Consider the following 19,706-nt stretch of genomic DNA (forward strand, 5'->3'; position numbering starts at 1 on the left):
TACTCCCTTTTCAATTTCACTGGGAAATTCCACAAAGGAAGAAGCTTATGCTTTTTTTTTCTTCCTTGTGTTCTATGTAGAAACCAAAAGCTAAAACTCAGGTCTCCATAGAAGATACACCATGAAGTGAAGTATCATGGCAATTATCTGGGTCATTCAGAGGAAACCAAAGTGTTAGAGGTGATTTGAGAAAAGTTGTTTCCTTTCGCTTGAATTACATATGGGACTGCCTCAATTACTTTACCACTTACGCATATTATTTTCTTCTGAGTCAGTGTACAATTATCCTGACGCCAGAAATATCCTGTCTTGAAAAGCATACTTAATGTCCTTTCTCATATGCCGTTTATAAACTTAAAAAAAATTACTTTTAGCCAATTAAATACTTTGAGCAAACACACATACACAGATATGTATATTTGTCATAGAAGTTTGAGCTTTTCTGTATAGATCGTCACCTTCATCATTATCTATAATGAATTTTACAGATTTTTCACATTACTTCCTCAAATGGTTTCTATTAATTAATTAAAGAGAAGAGCCTTCACTCCATCTAAATTCCCACCTCTCCCTACCAGGTTAAAGTTGAAAGTTCAGAGAATTGAAATTTCTGGCCTACGAAATCTTTAGGCCCCGTCAGATTAAAATCTTCATAACCAAAAGAAAACAATTAACTCAACATATGTAGTCTTTTATTTAGTCTTTTACTGTCTAGCATTTAATACAATGCCAAGAATTCAGAATTACCTAATTCAGCCCTGCTAACTATCAGTTATTTCCATATTTCACTTGCTTATTGTGTGGCTGCATATTGTGTGGCTGCAACACAACATAGCACAATGACAGCTGTGCTGTCAGATGGGATCACTGTCGTAGTTTCACGTCGAAAGAAGAAAAGAGAACGCGTTGCATATGAGTCACAAAATTCTTTCACTTATAACAGTTATTTGGTTCTAAGCCATAAATGGCCAATAATAGTAAATAGGAAAACAAACTTTATAATAATATGGTATTATCAACAAGATGAAAATATCCAAGAATGTTATCTCCTTCTTAAATCTCTGTATATTTTTAAAATTCGAAATACAAAACTAATACATGAATGTTATAGAAATTTTAGAAAACGTAAAAGATATTTGGAGTATTTATTTATTTATTTATTTATTTATTAAGTTTGTTTATTTATTTTGAAAGAAAGAGGGAGTGAGCATAAGCCAGGGAGGGGCAGAGAGAGAGAGGGAGAGAGAGAATCCCAAGCAGGCTCCATGCCATCAGCACAGAACCAGGCGCAGGGCTTGAACTCACAAACTGTGAGATCACGACCTGAGCAGAAATCCAGAGTCCAATGCTTAACTGACTGAACCACCCAGGCGCCCTGATATTTGGAGAATTTAAAAATCACCTGGAGGTGCCTTGGTGGCTCATTTGGTTAAGCATCAGACTCTTGGTTTGGGCTCAGGTCATAAACTCACACTTGGTGACTTCGAGCCCCAGATCAGGCTCTGCTCTGGAAGCAAGAAGACTGCTTGGGACTCTGTCTCCCTCTCTCTCTTCCATTCCCCTACTTGCGCTTTGTCTGTTCCTCTCAAAATAAATGAATAAACTTAAAAATAATAATAATAATAATAATCACCTCAATTTACTACCCAGAGAAAATTCTTGTAAATGTTTTGGTAGAAATCTTTTCAGGTGTTTTTCTATATCCATATGTGTGTATATGCGTGCACATGCATATATAGTTGCTATCACAATGTGTGCGGTATTCAATAATCTGCTTTTTTCCCATGGTATCCAATGAACATCTATCCATGTCATGAAAATCTTCAAACACATCTAGAGAAATCACATCATATAAATGCACTATAATGTGTTTAACTAGTCCCCACTGTATTCTTAAGATAGTTCTAATTTCTCACCTTTACAAATATTGCTCCAAAAAATATTTTAGTACCTAACTCAGAATATTTCCCTAAGATAAATTCCTAGAAGCAGAATCGTTCTCAAAAAGAATATGTCTGACTCTTGATCTCAACTCAGGTCTTGATCACATGGTGGTGAGTTGAGGCCCCACGTTAGGCTCCACACTGGGTGTGAAACCTAGAAAGAAAGAAAAGAAAGAAAGAAAGAAAGAAAGAAAGAAAGAAAGAAAGAGGGAGAGAGGGAGAGAGGGAGGGAGGGAGGGAGGGAGGGAGGGAGGGAGGAAGAGAGGAAGAAGGAAAGAAAGAAAGAAAGAAAGAAAGAAAGAAAGAAAGAAAGAAAGAAAGAAAAAGAAAGAGGAAGAAAGAAAGAAAGAAAGAAAGAAAGAAAGAAAGAAAGAAAGAAAGAAAGAAAGAAAGAAAGAGAGGGAGAGAGGAAGAAAGAAAGAAAGAAAGAAAGAAAAGAATCTGAATTTTTTAAGGATTTTGATAGATTGTGAAATTTTAGTCTAGAAAAATTCTTCTAATTTACATTCCCACAAAGAATGTGAGTACACATTTACTCATCTTTTTAAAATATTACCACTCCAAAATATTAAAAGTGATATTTCATTTAACTGGTATTTACTTGATTGCTACTAAATGTCAGCATATATTCTAATGTACTTCCCTTTGACCGGCTGGTATAAATCCTTTGCCATGTTTCCACTGGGGTAAAGAATATATATATTTTTTTAGTAGATTGCTTTTTTTTATTTGAGGTATAATTGACACATAACAATATATTAGGTTCAGGTATACAACATAATGACTCAATATTTGCATATGTATTGCAAAATGATCACCACAATAAATGTAGTTAACATCCATCACCATACACGGTTGCAGAATTTTTCCTCTTGTGATAAGAACTTTTAAGATCTACTCTCTTAGCAACTCTCAGATATGAAGTACAGAATTATTAACTTCGATCACCAAGCTGTACATTATGCTCCATGGCTTATCTATATTAAGACTGGAAGTTTGTGCCTTTTGACCCCATTCACCCATTTCACCTACCTCTTGCCTCTGGCAATCACCAATCTGTTCTTTGTATCTACGAGCTTTTGTTTTGTTTTGTTTTGTTTTGTTTTTGTCTTAAAGTCCACATATGAGATGATATGGCATCATGGTATTTGTCTTCCTCCAAATATCTCACTTAGCATAAGACCCTCAAGGTCCATCCACTCTGTTGCAAATGACAAAATTTCATTCTTTTTTATGGCGGAAGAATACTTCATTATGTACACATAGCACATTTCTTTGTCCATTCATCCAAAAAACTTCTGTAACTAGTATGGAGATGGATGTTAACCAGACGTACTGTGGTGATTATTTTGCCATATATACAAACACTTAGGTCGTTTTCACATCTCGGCTCTTGTAAACGATGCTGCAGTGAAAATGGGGATGTATCTATCTTTTCAAGTTAGTGTTTTCATTTTCTTCAGATAAGTACCCAGAAGTAAAACTGCTCGATCGTAGGGTAATTCTATTTTTAATTCTGAGGAACCTCCATACTGTTTTCCATAGTGGCTGCACCAGTGCACATTGCTACCAACGGTACAAAAGGGCTCCCTTTTCTCCACATTCTTGCCAACACTTGTCATTTCTTGTCTTTTTGATAGTAGCCATTTCACAGGTATGAAGTGATATCTCATTGTGGTTTTGGGTTTGCATTTCCCTAAAGATGAGTGATATTGAGCATCTTTTCATGAGTCTGTTGGCCATCTGTGCATCTTCTTTAGGAAAATGTCTACTCAGATCCTCTGCCCATTTTTTAATTGGATTGTTTGGCTTTTTTGCTACTAAACTGGATTTCTTTTAAGGTGCTTTTTAATTTAAAAACCTCCTAAACCTTGAGACCAAACACAATTCAAGGTCTTAACTCCTCTGTCTAATAAGGGAAATAGTTGATCACAGCCTTATTACTTGCATTTATACTGTAGTCTTGGAATATTCACATACATAGTATTTTTTCATGTTTATTTATTTTGAGAGAGAGAATGTGTGAGCAGGGGAGGGGCAGAGAGAGAGAGAATCCCAAGACGGCACGGGGCTCAATCTCATTACTATGAGATCATGACCTGAGCTGAAATCAAGACTCGGACACTTAACCAACTGAGCCACCCAAGTGCCCCAAGCATTTTCTAATGATCATCAAGCTCATTATCTTGGTGATATCCCACAACTCTTTAGACTACTGCCACACTCTTTCTATTGTTAAGATAACTGAAAGGCATAGCGTGCCAGGTCAGTGGCCCATTTATATTTTGTTTTTTTAATGAGGTTATCATTTGATTGATATCACTGAAAAGTGCCTTCTGTTAAGGACTTCTGAGATTTTTAATTCACTGCAGTGAATTTAATCTTATTAAACTGCAGCTATTTTCCTCTGGATTATATAGACATGCTACCCAAAACCAGGATAAAGTAGAAGCCACCAGACCAACCACGCGTGTCCTCGCTACACCCCCTGATCTCTCTACATCCAAATGTCAGTGCTCCACAGGACTCAGTCCTAGAGCCTCTTCTGTTTTCCTTCTACACTCAATCCCAGGAAGCCATCTAAGCTGGTGGCTTTTAGTATGATCTCTGCACTAGTGATGCCCTGACTTTTTCTCTAGCTTCAGCCTTTCCTCAAAATACCAGACTCTGATATCCAACTGCCTATTGAACATCTTCACTTGGATACCTAACGGGCAAACTTAACTCATACCTAACTGTACAGAGCTCTTGATTCCTCAGTCTTGTCTCCTCTTCAAGTTTGTTCCATCACAGTAAATTGTTCCATTGATTTGATCAGACCAAAGACCAAGGGGTCATCTTGGTAATATCTCTTTCCCTCACACCCCATTCGCATCCATCAGCAAGACCCTTTGGCTCTCACTTGGAAATACGCCACAAATCTGACCACCCCTCTCTCACCACTTGTGCCCCTGTCTTCAGTGGAGATGTCATCAGCTATTGACTGGCAACTCCTAGACGATTTCCTTGTTTCTACTCTTGCCCTCCCCAAATTTTACCCTTCACAGAACAGCAGAGAAACCTCTTTAGATGTAAACTAAATGACATCACTGGCCCTTACTGAACTTTCCAAAGGTTTCCCAACACACTCAGAATGAAATGCAAACTGTTTGACATGCTTACCACAACGCCCCAAATAACTCTCCAATTTGATCTCTGACCATCACCTCCCTTGACACTGTGGTCCCCTGCATCTTCTAGGTGCTCCTTAAGAACATCAAGCACATTCTCTTTATCAGGGTTTTTGTATACTGCCTGCTTTCTGGCTGTCACATTCTTCTAAAACTTAAGTTTCTTCCTCTACTTCATTTAGGTCTTTGCTCTAATGCCAACTCCTGAGAAACAACCTGAAACAGGACCCCAGCCATCACTCTCTGCTCCTTTATTCTGATTTATTTACCTTTGCAGCATTTAGAGAGAGAGTGTGTGTGGTGTGTGTGTGTGTGTGTGTGTGTGTGTGTGTGTGTGTGTAAAATGTAGAATCCATAGAATCCATAAAGGTGAGATTTCTTTATTTTGCTCACCCATATTTCTGGCTCATAGAACAGTAGCACACACTTAACAAAAATTTGTTCTCACCTCCCCTCCCATTAACCCTGCAACCCATACTAGAATTATACCGATCTATATTAAGAGGGTTGTGTTATTTTCCATTACATTTCATGTGTCTCTTAACTTTCTTCCAAAAGATTCAATCACAGCAATAGACAAAATAAGTGCTGACCATTAGCATAAAAGGGGGTCATGAATGATCATGTGGTCCAATCCCCTGGCTTCAGCTGAATAATATGTTCTTAAACTCTGTTTACAAAGTAATCACTACTGGGGTGCCTGGGTGGCTCAGTTGGTTAAGCGTCCGAGTTCAACTCAGGTCATGATCTCATGGTTCATGAGTTCAAGCCCCACATCAGGCTCTGTGCTGACAGCTCAGAGCCTGGAACCTGCTTCAAATTCTGTGTCTCCCTCTCTCTCTCTGCCCTGACCCCACTCACACTCTGTCTGTCTTACAAAGTAATCACTACAATCCCCATAGCTTATGGCTAATTTTCAACTGTGTTTGACCTGACAGGTTACAATTATTCAGTAATAAAGAGAAGAGCTGGGAAATCTATGTGTTATTGTCTTTACCTAGCATGCAGTATCATTCTCTTTCACTTTAAGACAATAACATGATATTGGAAAGAGACTATTCTATGCCATGATATTCCAGACTACACAGGGAAAAAATACTAATTTGTTTGCTCTATTAGCTATAGTTAAGTCAAAGAGATAATATACCAGCTCATCAGAGTTGGGTTTTTTTTTTTTTACTCTTTTCTTAACTTTTCTCCCCTTTTATGATTAATATCTACCTAAAACTCCTAGTGGAGCCCTGAACTCTAGGACTTGTTTAAAACAGGCACAGTGACATTTAGGCAAGATTTGACTGGTAAAGTTGCCACTCTATCCTTTACATTCCATAGAAGAATCTACTAACGGCACACCAAGGGAGAGTCTGGGACAGAACACAATGGGGAAAATCCCTGATCTTGCCAATCTTATTCATTCTCTACATGAAGAAACCAAGGCCTAGAGATGCGAAGTGATTTATCAAGGATGCCACTGGCTCCTCCATATACCGACCCTTTGCTCAACTCTCACTGAGATCCACTGTTTATCTAGTGGCTTCTCTTATAAAAAGATTGGCATTTGTTCCTCTCAAGGCAAAACACCAAAAATCTTGGGAGTTTTGGAAAGAGAAGAAACACAAATCCTAGTCATCCTCAGCTACTTAAATGAAAGCAGGATTGGCAGGAAAATGTATAAGTGAAAAATGCCAAAACCCTAACTTCAAATTAAGGTTTAGATTCCAAGAACCTCTCAACTTGACTCTTAAAAGAATTGCTTGTAAAACCACATCCTATCATTCTATCTGCCAGGCTAATGACGGCAGTGGTATGAGCAATAAAATAGTCAAAGGGTATGCAAGGGAAAAGAGAATTAATACGAAAATCCAACCGCCCAGTTCTAGATAATTGGGAATTGACCATAAACACTTCAGCTGTCATATGGCAACTTTGGCCCTTGGATAAAAATATTTTAATGGCAAATTGTTTCACTTTAGGAAAATTATATTTACTTTCAACAACTGGAGGGTTATTTCCCAAAATGATTTTCAGGCTAGTAAAAGAATGTGAATAAGGATAAAGCACAGCATGGAGAATGTAATTTCTGTTTGGCACACGATTATGTACTCGTGGCATTGAATGCCTACTTTATAAAGTTTGTTTTAGCGATTCTGTGAAGAACTTCCTACTCCATCTCCTGACCCCAAGAATGAAACATCATAACACATTTACTTCCTTTCCTTCATTGTAATAAAACTGCTGTTAAAGGGCAGTCACATATTTAAACTAAATTAAACTCCTTCAAAATATTGAATGGTGAGCACTTGATATTCACAAAATCTATGTTTCCAAAATCTTCTCTAATGCTCAAGTTGTGGGGTGTTATTTGACCGTAAAAGTAAATTTAGAATTTGACTCACAAATGTGTTTTGTTGGGCCTTCAGAGAGCAGACATCAAAAAAAAAAAAAAAAAAAAAAAAGGATTTCGTGTAAAAATCTGGATTTCTGAATCTCTTGAAATTTAGAAAACATGGCAAAACAGCCCACATTCCTACCTGGCATTAGAAGGTGTCTGTCCTAGGATGGACACAAGCCCACCAGTTCACCACACTCTCCCTCAGTTCTTTCCACTTGTTTGCAATTGCTTCCTTGGACCAGTTAGACATTTGGGTTTGTGACCCTGGCATAAGAACATGCAAGTATTCACTTAAAATGCTCTAGAGTAGCAAACAAACACAGTTTGAATTGTTGACACTGGCCTTTGCGTTGATTCACTCACCAGCTGCTGACTGCAGTCTATACACACAGTGGCTGTATAACATGAAATTCAAATTTGTGTTTCAGCAAAATTAAAAATTATTTTATTTGGGTTGCTGTCATGTTTTTGAACTACGTATCTTTTTTAAATTTTTTTTTAACATTTATTTATTTTTGAGACAGAGAGAGACAGAGCATGAACGGGGGAGGGTCAGAGAGAGGGAGACACAGAATCTGAAACAGGCTCCAGGCTCTGAGCCATCAGCACAGAGCCCGACGCAGGGCTCAAACCCACGGACCGCGAGATCGTGACCTGAGCCGAAGTCGGCCGCTTAGCCAACTGAGCCACCCAGGCGCCCCTGAACTATGTATCTTACATCTGTGAATGGCACAGATGCACACTATAAAAATTCTGAAAGTTACAGAGATACTTTAAAAGATTGACTTTAGAAATGTATCAAGGAAAAGTGGAAAATTACATTAAATCCAATCAGAAACCCCACGCTTGAAAGCAGTAGTTCTCAACCTATCGTTCCCCACCCGCAACATTAACATCACCCAGACACTTCCTGGAAATGCAAAATCCTGAGCTGCACCCCAGGCCTATTGAATCAGAAAATAAGCATTGAGCCCAATCATCTGTATTTCAACAATCCTTTCTGGTCATTCTGACGCACACCAAAGTTTCAGAAACCGTGTTCTGGAGCTTTCCTACTAGCTTGCCCTGAACAGAGACATTGATCTCCCCGGCACTCAGGGGTAGGACCGACTGGGTGTTCAAAGCCCCCAAGCCACAGTCTCTAGTGGCCAGCCACCTAATCGGAGTTTGGTGCCTTATGTGTTCCCAACTTGTCCCCAGAGGCAGCAAGCGAGATGTGCATCATTCAGCACTTCTTACTCCTCCTCGGAACCTCTGCCATCTGCCGGTCCACTTCACCACTGGCAACCATCTGAACAAGGGCCATGGAACCTACTGAAGAAGTTCCTATGCCACATTCCCAAGTGGAAAGACACAAGGCCCAGAACTCTGGAGGCAATCAGAGGGTGGAGATGAGAGAAGTTAGACGAGGACAGCGAGGCAGGCACTCCTGGCAAGCTCAAAAGCATGTGGAAGGTCCTGACTCTGAGTCTTCACATATGTTGAACTCCTTTGCCCATTGCACAGCGCTCGACGCATTGACCGTGCAAGTATTGTTGTCCCTGCTGGCTGCACTTCACGACGATGGCTACCTCATGACGATGCCTACTTCCCGACGATGGCTACCTCATGACAATGGCTACTTCCTGACGATGGCTACCTCATGACGATGGCTACTTCCTGACGATGGCTATTTCCTGACGGTGGCTACCTCATGACCATGGCTACTTCCTGACGGTGGCTACCTCATGACGATGGCTACTTCCTGATGATGGCTACCTCATGACGATGGCTACTTCCTGACGATGGCTACTTCGACAATGCATGCGTATTCCCAAAGGTAGAGCTTCGTTAGTTTGGAATACTTGATATGAAAATGTTCCATTGGATTTGAAATCCATGTACGTTAGCCTAAGAAATTTTCAGTGGAAGATAAGGAAAATCTATTAGAGACTTTAAAATATACTTTCAACTCTCATGATTTTGGAATGGTTGGTAAGTCCTTTACAAAAATTATTTTGAATTCAGTCTCTCATCAATGAAAAATATTAAAAAATGGAAGAGATCATCATGTATAGGTCTTGATCAAACACTTCACCGAGTCATTTCAGGCGTTAAAGCTGATAAAAGCAAGTGCAAGCTTCTCGTTAGAATTGTTTCAAAATATTTTCTTTGGAATGGTCTTATAAATTCAGTACTTACTATCTCACTTTTTAATTATTTGTATTTTATCTTCTCTATCCTAATTCTATAAAGAAAATGATGTAGTTTTTTTACCAAGATCCATATAGACACACCCAAATTCCACACAGCATACCCCAAAATGCCATGCAAATCATGTTTGTGATATTTCATGCCATGCCATGAAATCAGCACATTATTTGGAATTGCAAGTCAACTCTAACGTGCTTCGATTAATGCAGGCTTGATAGACAAGACTCTGATGAGGAACCATCAGAGTTCCTAAAAGTGCCACATCCCTTTGATCTTTAAACCGTGCTCCATAAACTCTAAAAATTGATTACATTTCCATAAAACAAGACGGTCTGTGAAATTGTTTCTTCTACTCAGATCACTTGGCAAAGGATGCAGAAAATACTTCCTCCCAGGAGGGCCTGGGTAGCTCAGTCCATTAAGCCTCTGACTTCAGTTCAGGTCATGATCTCTCAGTTCGTGAGTTTGAGCCCCACGTCGGGCTCTGTGCTGACAGCTAAGAGCCTGGAGTCTGCTTTGGAGTCTGTGTGTGTGCCCTCTCTCTGTGCCCCTGCTCTGCTCACACTGTGTCTCTCTTTCTCTCAAAAATAAATTAAATAAATAAATAAACATTAAAAAAAATTTTTAATAAATTAAAAAAAAAAGAAAATACCTCCTCCCAGACAGTGGTCCTTAACACTTCACAGGTGCATAGGACTGAGAATCTGGATAAAGGTATGGACCCACTATGGGGGTGGGCAGAAAACTGGCCATCTACACTGTAATTAAATCACATCTCAAGGGTTTCATGGTCTCCCATCTCCCAGACAGTCCACACTCCATCCACTTAGCCTCAATGTCTCCTGACACATGAACAGAGAAGACAGTAATGCAAACTTTTGTCTCCCCCACCCTGTTTCTGAACAAATTTGTTAATAATATTTCACCCATGATAGCTTGGAAGCCCTTCCACTCACAATCTGTTCTGATTCTCCCAACAACCTTGAGAGGTACACGAAAGGTATCAGTAGGCTACCTTTTTTTTTAATGTTTATTTATTTTTGAGACAGAGAGAGACACAGCATGAGCAGGGAAGGAGCAGAGAGAGAGGGAGACACAGACTGTGAAGCAGGCTCCAGGCTCTGAGCTGTCAGGACAGAGCCCGATGCGGGGCTTGAACTCACGAACTGTGAGATCATGACCTGAGCCAAATTCGGACGCTTTACCCACTGAGCCACCCAGGCGCCCCAGAGTAGCCTACATTTTTTACAGAAGAGGAAACCTAAGGCCTCAGTTATTACACCCCTGATTTCTCACTACCTCTTGTAAAACCCACAGGCTAATACAAAAACACAGACTCTTTGCATGCACAAATTCTCTGGGCCTTACATTTTTATTATACGATATTTTTAATTAGGTCCTAATTCTTTTATAAATTCTTTTATTTACACATCTTAATCACTTATCCTGGAATATAAACTCCTAACACGTTGGGTGTTTTGTGTTTACTTATCTGTGCTGTAGGCTCTTAATCTTGTTTTAATTGTAACGTGACAATCAGAGTAACAGATACAGCCGGAGAAGAAAACAATAAATTTAGTGATCCATTGAAGGTTGTTGAAAACGCAACTTCAGTCTCAAACATTAACAGCCTTCACTATGGATACACAATCACAACAACCACATCTAAAGGGATGTTTTATTGTTTCGAAGATAGATAATTTATTATATGATGTTATACTATGTTCTCCACTGTGATGTAATAGTGCTATTCAGATAAATTTTATTTTTTTTAATTTTTTTTAACGTTTATTTGTTCTTGAGACAGAGAGAGACACAGCATGAACAGGGGAGGGGCAGAAAGAGAGGGAGACACAGAATCTGAAACAGGCTCCAGGCTCTGAGCTGTCAGCACAGAGCCCGACGCGGGGCTCAAACTCACAGACCGTGAGATCATGACCTGAGCCAAAGTCGGACGCTTAACCGACCGAGCCACCCAGGCGCCCCCAGATAAATTTTAAAATAAGGTCTCTTTTCACCATTATCTGGGACATAGAACAGTTTCAGAAAAGTATGAATGTACAAATAATGGTTAACAATGACTTTTTTTAATAACCACTTTCTTAAATAAGCACTCCACATTCTAAACAATAAAACATTAGTAAAAGAACCCATATAAGAAAACTTACATACATTACCAATCATAATTTCATAATAATGGGCCTTCAAGATGCCACATATAAATTCAGGGACTTCAACGAGCAATTTCTCACTAATATCGTCTCAGTAAAATGCTTTTCCGTATTTCTCTACCCCTTTCCTGCTCCCCTTAACCTTCCATACTCTTGAAACATTTTCAGGATATGGTAACATGTATTCACCATCACTTCAAGGGACTTATATTTATCCTTCAAAAGAGACATTTATGTTTTAAGGAGAAACTTGTTTAAAGAGAAACTTGTAAAATAAAACTCTTCAACATTCAAAGGAATGAATATCTAGCACTGGAATTTCAGGCACTGTCTTGTGGTGGTAAAGATCTTCGAAGGCGAGAGCACCCTCGTATCAGACTATGTGCATGACTCATTTTGACAAAGTCAACCCAAGGTCCAAAGCTACTTGGAATACATTCTAAGACCCATGCAGCACAAATGACTTGACAAAATGAAAAGCATGGGCTTTCACAAAGCCCTCCTTCTGCCCATTCCTTTCCTTCCTTTAAACTATAAAATTCTTAACCTCATGCCATAAATGTACTTTCCAATGGCCAGGCCAGACAGACCAATCAAAATGTCATCTTCGGGGCGCCTGGTTGGTTCAGTTGGTTGAGCATCTGACTTCAGCCCAGGTATGATCCTGCACTTCATGGGGTCAAGCCCCGCATTGGGTTCTGTGCTGACAGCTCAGAGCCTGGAGCCTGCTTTGGATTCTTTGTCTCCCTCTCTCTCTGCCCCTCCCCCATTTATGCTCTGTCTCTCTCAAAAGCTGACGTCTGCTCTGCCTGAATCATGCTGAGAGACCTGCAATCTGGCATCATGTTCACCCCTTGCCCCCTCACCCTTAGACTCAGACTTTTGGCTCCTTGAACACACCACATTCTCCCTGGCCTCTGAGCCTTTGCAAGTGCTGTTCCCTCCACCAAGTATCTTCTCAGCCTTCAATGCACCCCCTGCTTTAGCCTATCCTGAACATCTTTCAGGTGTCAGACTAAACACCACCACCATACCCACCCACACTCCACCACTCTCCACCCCCCACCCAGTGAGGCCTCCCCTGAGCTCCATAAAGTAGTTCAGATCACCCTGCTGTCTGTCCCCATAGTACCCGGTACCTCCATTGCTGCCAACTCTCTTCACATTCTACCGCAAGCCCCTATTAATTGTCTGAACACTCGGGCGGATGAAGACAGTGTTACTCTTACACCTAGAGTCTAGCATAGCATGCAGTAGGCGCTCAAAAATGTTTTTGAAGGGCACCTGGTTGGTTCAGTCAGTTGAGCATCTGACTCTTGATTTCAGCTCAGATCATGATCCCAGGGTCGTGGGATCAAGTCCCACATCAGGCTCTGCACTTAGTGTGGAGCCTGCTTGAAATTCTCTCTGTCTCTCTCTCTCTCTCTCTCTCTCTCTCTCTGCCCCTCTCCTTCACTTGTGCTCTTTCTAAGATAAAAAAAAGTTATTTTAATTAAAAATTATTTTAATAAATGAATGAATGAATGCATACGAAGTCACTTTTGGATTAACATTTGCTTAAAGTAAACCACAAAATAATACAACAGAGGGCTGATTACCCCTGCATAAATTTCATTGTACATATATACCTATATACTACGCACTTGAAGCCTGTTACTGGAAACTTCAAAGCCCTAGGGTGATGTAGAAAAATGTTTTTGTCAACTAAGGGAATCACCTGCGAGGCTGAAGAATAATGGATATTGAAAAATTATACCGTAGGGACACAAATCAGTTGCAGTTTTTTCAACGGAGGCTTGGCTATATAACTCCGCATGGAAATACAACATGGAGGTAAATCTGCTTTCCAGAGTGGAGAGGGTCCCTTTGATTTATGAACAAGTTTTTCTCATGATCAGGTCACGAGATTGGGGACCCTAGGTCTCCTAGCTGCTGACAACAACATAGGTGACACAAGTCCCTGGCAAAAAAATGGAAGGGCGCGACCGAAGCTTTATCGGAACCAAAATATGGGCTCAAGGACCCTCAGCCTGGAACGTAAACTTTCTCCTGCTCTTCATGAGATTGAAAGGCAAAGTCCGGGCGCTTTCTTTCTATTATATATTGACTGAATCTGCGGAGAGCTATGAAACGCTTACCACAAGGACAGCCCAAAATAAATTTAACAACAAGCGCAGATCGACAAGGAAAGTCCTTTGTAATGTTTTCCAGGGCACTACGCTTTTTGAACGTTACATACAGGAAAATATTATATGGAGGAAACGTCACTTTACAAGCCTTCAGATGAGGCCTTTTCTATTTTAATGAATGTCATATATAAGGAAATGTTCAATGTAACAGTTTCACTGAACTGTATTGTCGGAATAAGCTGCAGTTACTTTGGATTTTCAGCTTTAATCTTGTGAGAAATATATTTCTAAATATCTTTGGCAAGGCGTTCAAGGTTTATTTCCTTCCCAGTGTGGATCTCAACTCAAAAGGTCCAGCCAAGCTCACGTTGGTGTTATTCTTGAGGTTAATTAAAGGCAAACAAATTGACAAAATATCAAATGGGCGGTAAGGACATTTCCATTCGATTATACTTAGGCACTAAAAAAGGGTGTGCGTGAACTTGCTCAGTTTTAAATTACCCTCAGCATTTAAAAACCACCTGGATGGGTTCAAGAAGTAATGTGAGCTGGGAAAAATATGAATTAATGAAGAACACATTTTGGTGATAGGCCTATAAATAAATCGTTTCTACGCATCTAGTTGGCACCCACGGATTGAATAATGCTAATGTAAGTAGACACAGATTTCTAAAGTCTTTTTATGTAAAATGTGGTTGGTTCCTGCTTTCTTGGCTATGCTAATGAATGCCAGGGAGAGTGTAAGCTGTATTTTAACTTTTTGTTTACATCGTTGGACACATGCTGAGAAAGTTCCCATGGAATACCGCTCACCACATGTACATAAAAGGGCCAAGCTCACAGCATTAATCACGTTTTAAAAAATGATTTTGTTTCCCACACTCAAGATAATAGTCCTTTGTTATTTTTAACAACTTTGGCGTATAAGATATGTAATAACTGCTTGAATATAATAGCATAGACTTAGTTACAATAAATCATTAAATTTAATAAGTCTGGGTCGTGACAGACTGCTGATTCTCCTAGATGGTAAGACATTTATCCTTCTTGGAAGCACGCAGGACAAATCCAAAAGCAGATTTCTCTGGCTTTTCAACAGAGCCAGCCTGCATAGGTGGGTTCATTCAGAACTAGAGCATCTTTTTCAGTCAAGAAAGCAAAAGGCTTCAAATTAGGAGGAAAATGCTGAGCAGTTGGGGTGTGCAACAGTTTCTCCCCTTCCCGGGAACCGCGAAGAAAGATCCGTTTGAGATGCAGCAAGGGTAGGGAGAAGGCTAAATGAGAGACACCAGCGTATCACTTGTCTGTGGTCAACATGCTTTCACACCGCGTCTTACCCAGTGGTCCTGGTGACAGCGCACAGGGAAGATAAGGCCAGTAGGAGGGCCCCTCACCCTGGACACAAGGGACAAATGGAGGCCCACATACCACATGCCTAAATATTCAAGTTTTACAGCAAGCAAACAGGCTGTTAAATAAAATATGTAATATGCTCTATCCCCCCCTCTCTTAACAAATATACCTTCCTAATAAAATTGAGAAATATGTGCATAAAACTGAAAGTTGGCAAAATATCAAAGAAAACCCAATTCAGTTCTTATTGTGCCTGTCTAGGTGTGCTGTTGATGGCCCAGCAAGGTTTGGGTGGATAATAAAGCACAGAAATAACATAATTCATTTCAGAACCACGCATCTAAGTCGTAACAAACATAACACAAACATAAACGTTTGTTAAGCGAACATGAACGCATGTTTATCTCATAACGTTTCTGCAGAGTCACTAGTTATTTGGTGTGATTCGAGGTGTCCACACAGTTGGCTTCTGTCGGCGGCCAAACCGGATAACCTTTCTTGAGTCCCTGTAGTCCTTAGATGGCTTTTTATTCGTATTAATATGGAGAAACATTGCTCTGCACAGGCAGTGGCCATTGGCATTGTTAATACAAATTTACAACAGTACTTGTTTCAAAATGGAGCATGAAATTAACAAATCATGTTTGAACATAACATAGGGATACTGATGACAAATTGTTAACACAAAAACATTCCAAAATAATTTAATTACCTTATAGTAATCTCTATCGCTTTTATCGGATTTTTGAAGTATTTTAAAGCAGTATGTACAGCCATATGATATTCCTTTTAAAATTGTCAGTACTGGAATATTATAAGGAGAACTGAAAACAGCAGTGTGCCGCTCAGTTTATTCCAATCTCTCTTCAGTTGAAACCATAATTTGCTTTCCAATGACTAGAAAATATTCTTTATAGAAATTAGTTGGGGAAATATTTTGTACCTGAATCTTTTTCTGCAGAGTCAGGAAATATTTCTATTTCTAGTTGTAATTTCCTTCTGTTTTAATGAAACGTCACTTTTGTTGCATATTTAACATGCAGCTTCTTGCAATTTCTCCAAGGTTTTCTCCAAAGTTTGGGGCTTTTTTTTCTTTTTTTTTTTTTTTCTTTAAGTTTTTAAGCCTTTTAAAAATGAAGCAGCCAAGCACATCTCTGTATGTGTGTGGTCATTATTTTTTCCTAACATTAATAGCAAACAACACGGACACTCAAAATTAAATTCGTTTTCTACTAAAAATCACAACTTGATTTTTATTTGAGGAGCTTCTCAACATAACTTTTGAAATCCAGTTACTGAGTAATATTTACTTTTTTGTGTAAATTCTCCCACTTTTGTATCCAATAAATTAATGATCTAATTTGAATTCTCCACCCAAGAGGGGAGTCACATTTCTTTTATTATTTTCATTATTTGTATTCTTATTTATTCATGTAGCCATTCTATTGACAACTTTGGAGATCATTTCTACCAAATCCAAAAATTTTTCGTGTTTATAGAAATATTGGGGAGAGGTTGATACAAGGGTACAAACTTCCAGCTGGAAGATGAATAAGGTCTGAGGACCTGATATATAACACGGTGGCTATCATTGATAACATTGTATTATATCACTGGAATTTGCTAAGACAGTAGAACTTATTTGTTCTCACCAAAAAATATGTATGTGTGTTGATGGTTGTGTGAATTATCTAGATGGGAGGAATTCCCTAGCAATGTAAATGTTTATCAAATCATCACAACAGACACTTGAAATATCTTACAATTTTATCAATTATACCTCAATAAAGCTGAACAAAAACTTATTGTTGCAAAAGCATCATTGTGCTTTGCTGCAAATTGGACACATGATATATCATCTTTAATATCCTTTTAAGAACATTATACCAATGATATGGATTCTGTTCTACATTTACTTCTTTGTTGAAAAATATGTCATTTATTTAGTCCTTTTGTTCACTTGTCTAGTATTTGTTAATTTTATGTGCTTGTGGCATTTCCTGTTCTTTTTTTCTAGCTTAGCTCTCCTTTTTTTTTCAGTTTAGTTATTCTTTAATAACAGTTACTCATCTTGCAAAATATTCCATGCATAATGTATTTAATCACTTTCCATTTGGTTGGGATTCAATCTCGGTTACGTTTTATTTGTTTGCCACTTTACAATTTCATTGTCTTTTAATCAAACGTGTTTCCAATCACAAATACCTTTATGGGCCCAAACCATTTATGAACGTTGGTTGAGAAATATATAACAGCAGGTCACAAGACACTTTGTCTTTAAACTTAGAATATAACAACTTCTTGCCCGGTTTGAAAGATTTGCGGTTTAAAATGAAACATACGACACATAGAGGAATTTTAGGTCAGTGAAACTGCGCTGTATGATACAATAACGGTGGACACGTGTCGCTCTACATTTGTCCAAACCTACAGAATGTACAACACTAACAGTGAACCAAGATGTGAACTATGGAGTCTGGACGATAACGATGTGTCAACGTAGGTTCATCAGTTGTAACAAATGTAGCACATTGATGGAGGGTAGCACATTTTGATAATGGGGGAGGCCGTGCATGCGGGAGGGCAGAGAGGATGTGGGAAATCTTTGCACTTTCCACTCAGTTTTGCTGTGAACCTAAAGCTGCTCTAAAAAGTAAAATCTATAAAAAATGAAACATAAATTTTCTGCCACATTTATCCAATGGAAAACTGTAATCACTGATTTGAATCAGATTGTGCTCTGCTAGAAACTTTCTCGTTTGTGTCAGGATATGACAACCATTTTCCAGAATCATCATCCAATAAACAGAGTGAAGTGCCAGAGTTTTGACTTTTTTATCCAATTTTCAGATTTTATGAATGTATTTTTCTTCAATTTCTGACAAGCATGCCAGAATTCTGTTCTCTGTCTCTGAATCATGAATTTGATGTGAATAAATTTTTTAAGTTTATATAGTTATTTTGAGAGAGAGAAGGAGGGAGTGCATGTGCAAGTGGGGGCAGAGGGAGAGGGAGAGAGAGAATCCCAAGCAGGCTCCGTGCTGCCAGCTCAGAGCCTGACACGGGGCCCCAGGTTAGGAATGGTGACATCATGACTTGAGACAAGATCAAGAGTTGGACCCTGAACCAACTGAACCACCTAAGCGCCCCTGATGCGAATAATTTTGTCTTTCATTTTCGCTGTTTTGATCAGTGACTATGGTTTCATTTATTGCGAATTTGTCATAGCAGAAATCCAATGTGAATTTCATGTGGATAACGTCCCTTGCTCGTTTTCATTGTGTCTTCTTTAGATAATTTATAATGTCCTGCTTACAAATTTTATGTGAGCAATGCTGTACAGGAGTCTGCTCACTTTCTTAGCTTCTGGTTATTTAAATTTGGAGAATTAACTTGAAGAGTTTCTCTCTCCTATTACTTTTTAGTTTTTACCTTATTTCAATTTCTATTTTTATCATGATTCAAATTGTACATGTTCTCAATGATCTAAAGCAGGTGTTAGCAAACTTTATCTGTAAAGGCCCAGAGAGTAATCATTTTTGGCTTTTCAGGTCATACCGTATCTGTAGCAATTACTCGGCTCTGATGTTGTACCATGAAAATAGCGATAGACAATATACAAAAATATGGGCATAGAAAATATATATAAATATAGGCATGGATGTATCCCAATAAAACTTTATACAAAAACAAATGGCAGACCAGATTTGACCCACAGGTCTTCGTTTGCTAAACTCCGATCTAAAGAATTAAAAAAATAAAATACTGTTTGCAAAGTATAAAAAAAAAAATGAAGGTACAAAAGGAAAACTATTTTTCATGTTTCTTATTTTCTTCTCTAAAATAATCAAAACAATACATTACAATTAAAGGACAAAATAAAAATTATAATCAGTATCAAAATTTAAACCAGAAGATACACATAAAAATGAAACTTTAATGTAATTTCTGAAAATGTAATTACATCTCTTTTTTTATTTTTATTTTTTTGTTTGTTTATTTTTGAGTGAGAGAGAGAGAGAGAGAGAGAGACAGAGTGCGAGCAGGGGAGGGGCAGAGAGAAGGAAACACAGAATCCAAAGCAGGCTCCAGGCTCTGAGCTGTCAGCACAGAGCCAGATGTGGGGCTTGAACCCATGAGCCTTGAACCCATAAGCCCTGAGATCATGACCTGAGCCGAAGTCCGACGCTTTACCTACTGAGCCACCCAAGCACCCCTGAAAATGTAATTACCTCTTATTAATTTTTTTAATGTTTATTTAGTTTTGAGAGAGAGAGAGCAGGGAAGGGTCAGAGAGAGGAGGACAGAGATTCTGAAGTGAGCTCTATGCTGACAGCAGAGAGCCCGATGTGGGG

Source organism: Puma concolor, chromosome B1 (genome assembly GCF_028749965.1).
Source record: "Puma concolor isolate L17-30 chromosome B1, mPumCon1.1.hap2, whole genome shotgun sequence".
NCBI lineage: Eukaryota > Metazoa > Chordata > Mammalia > Carnivora > Felidae > Puma > Puma concolor.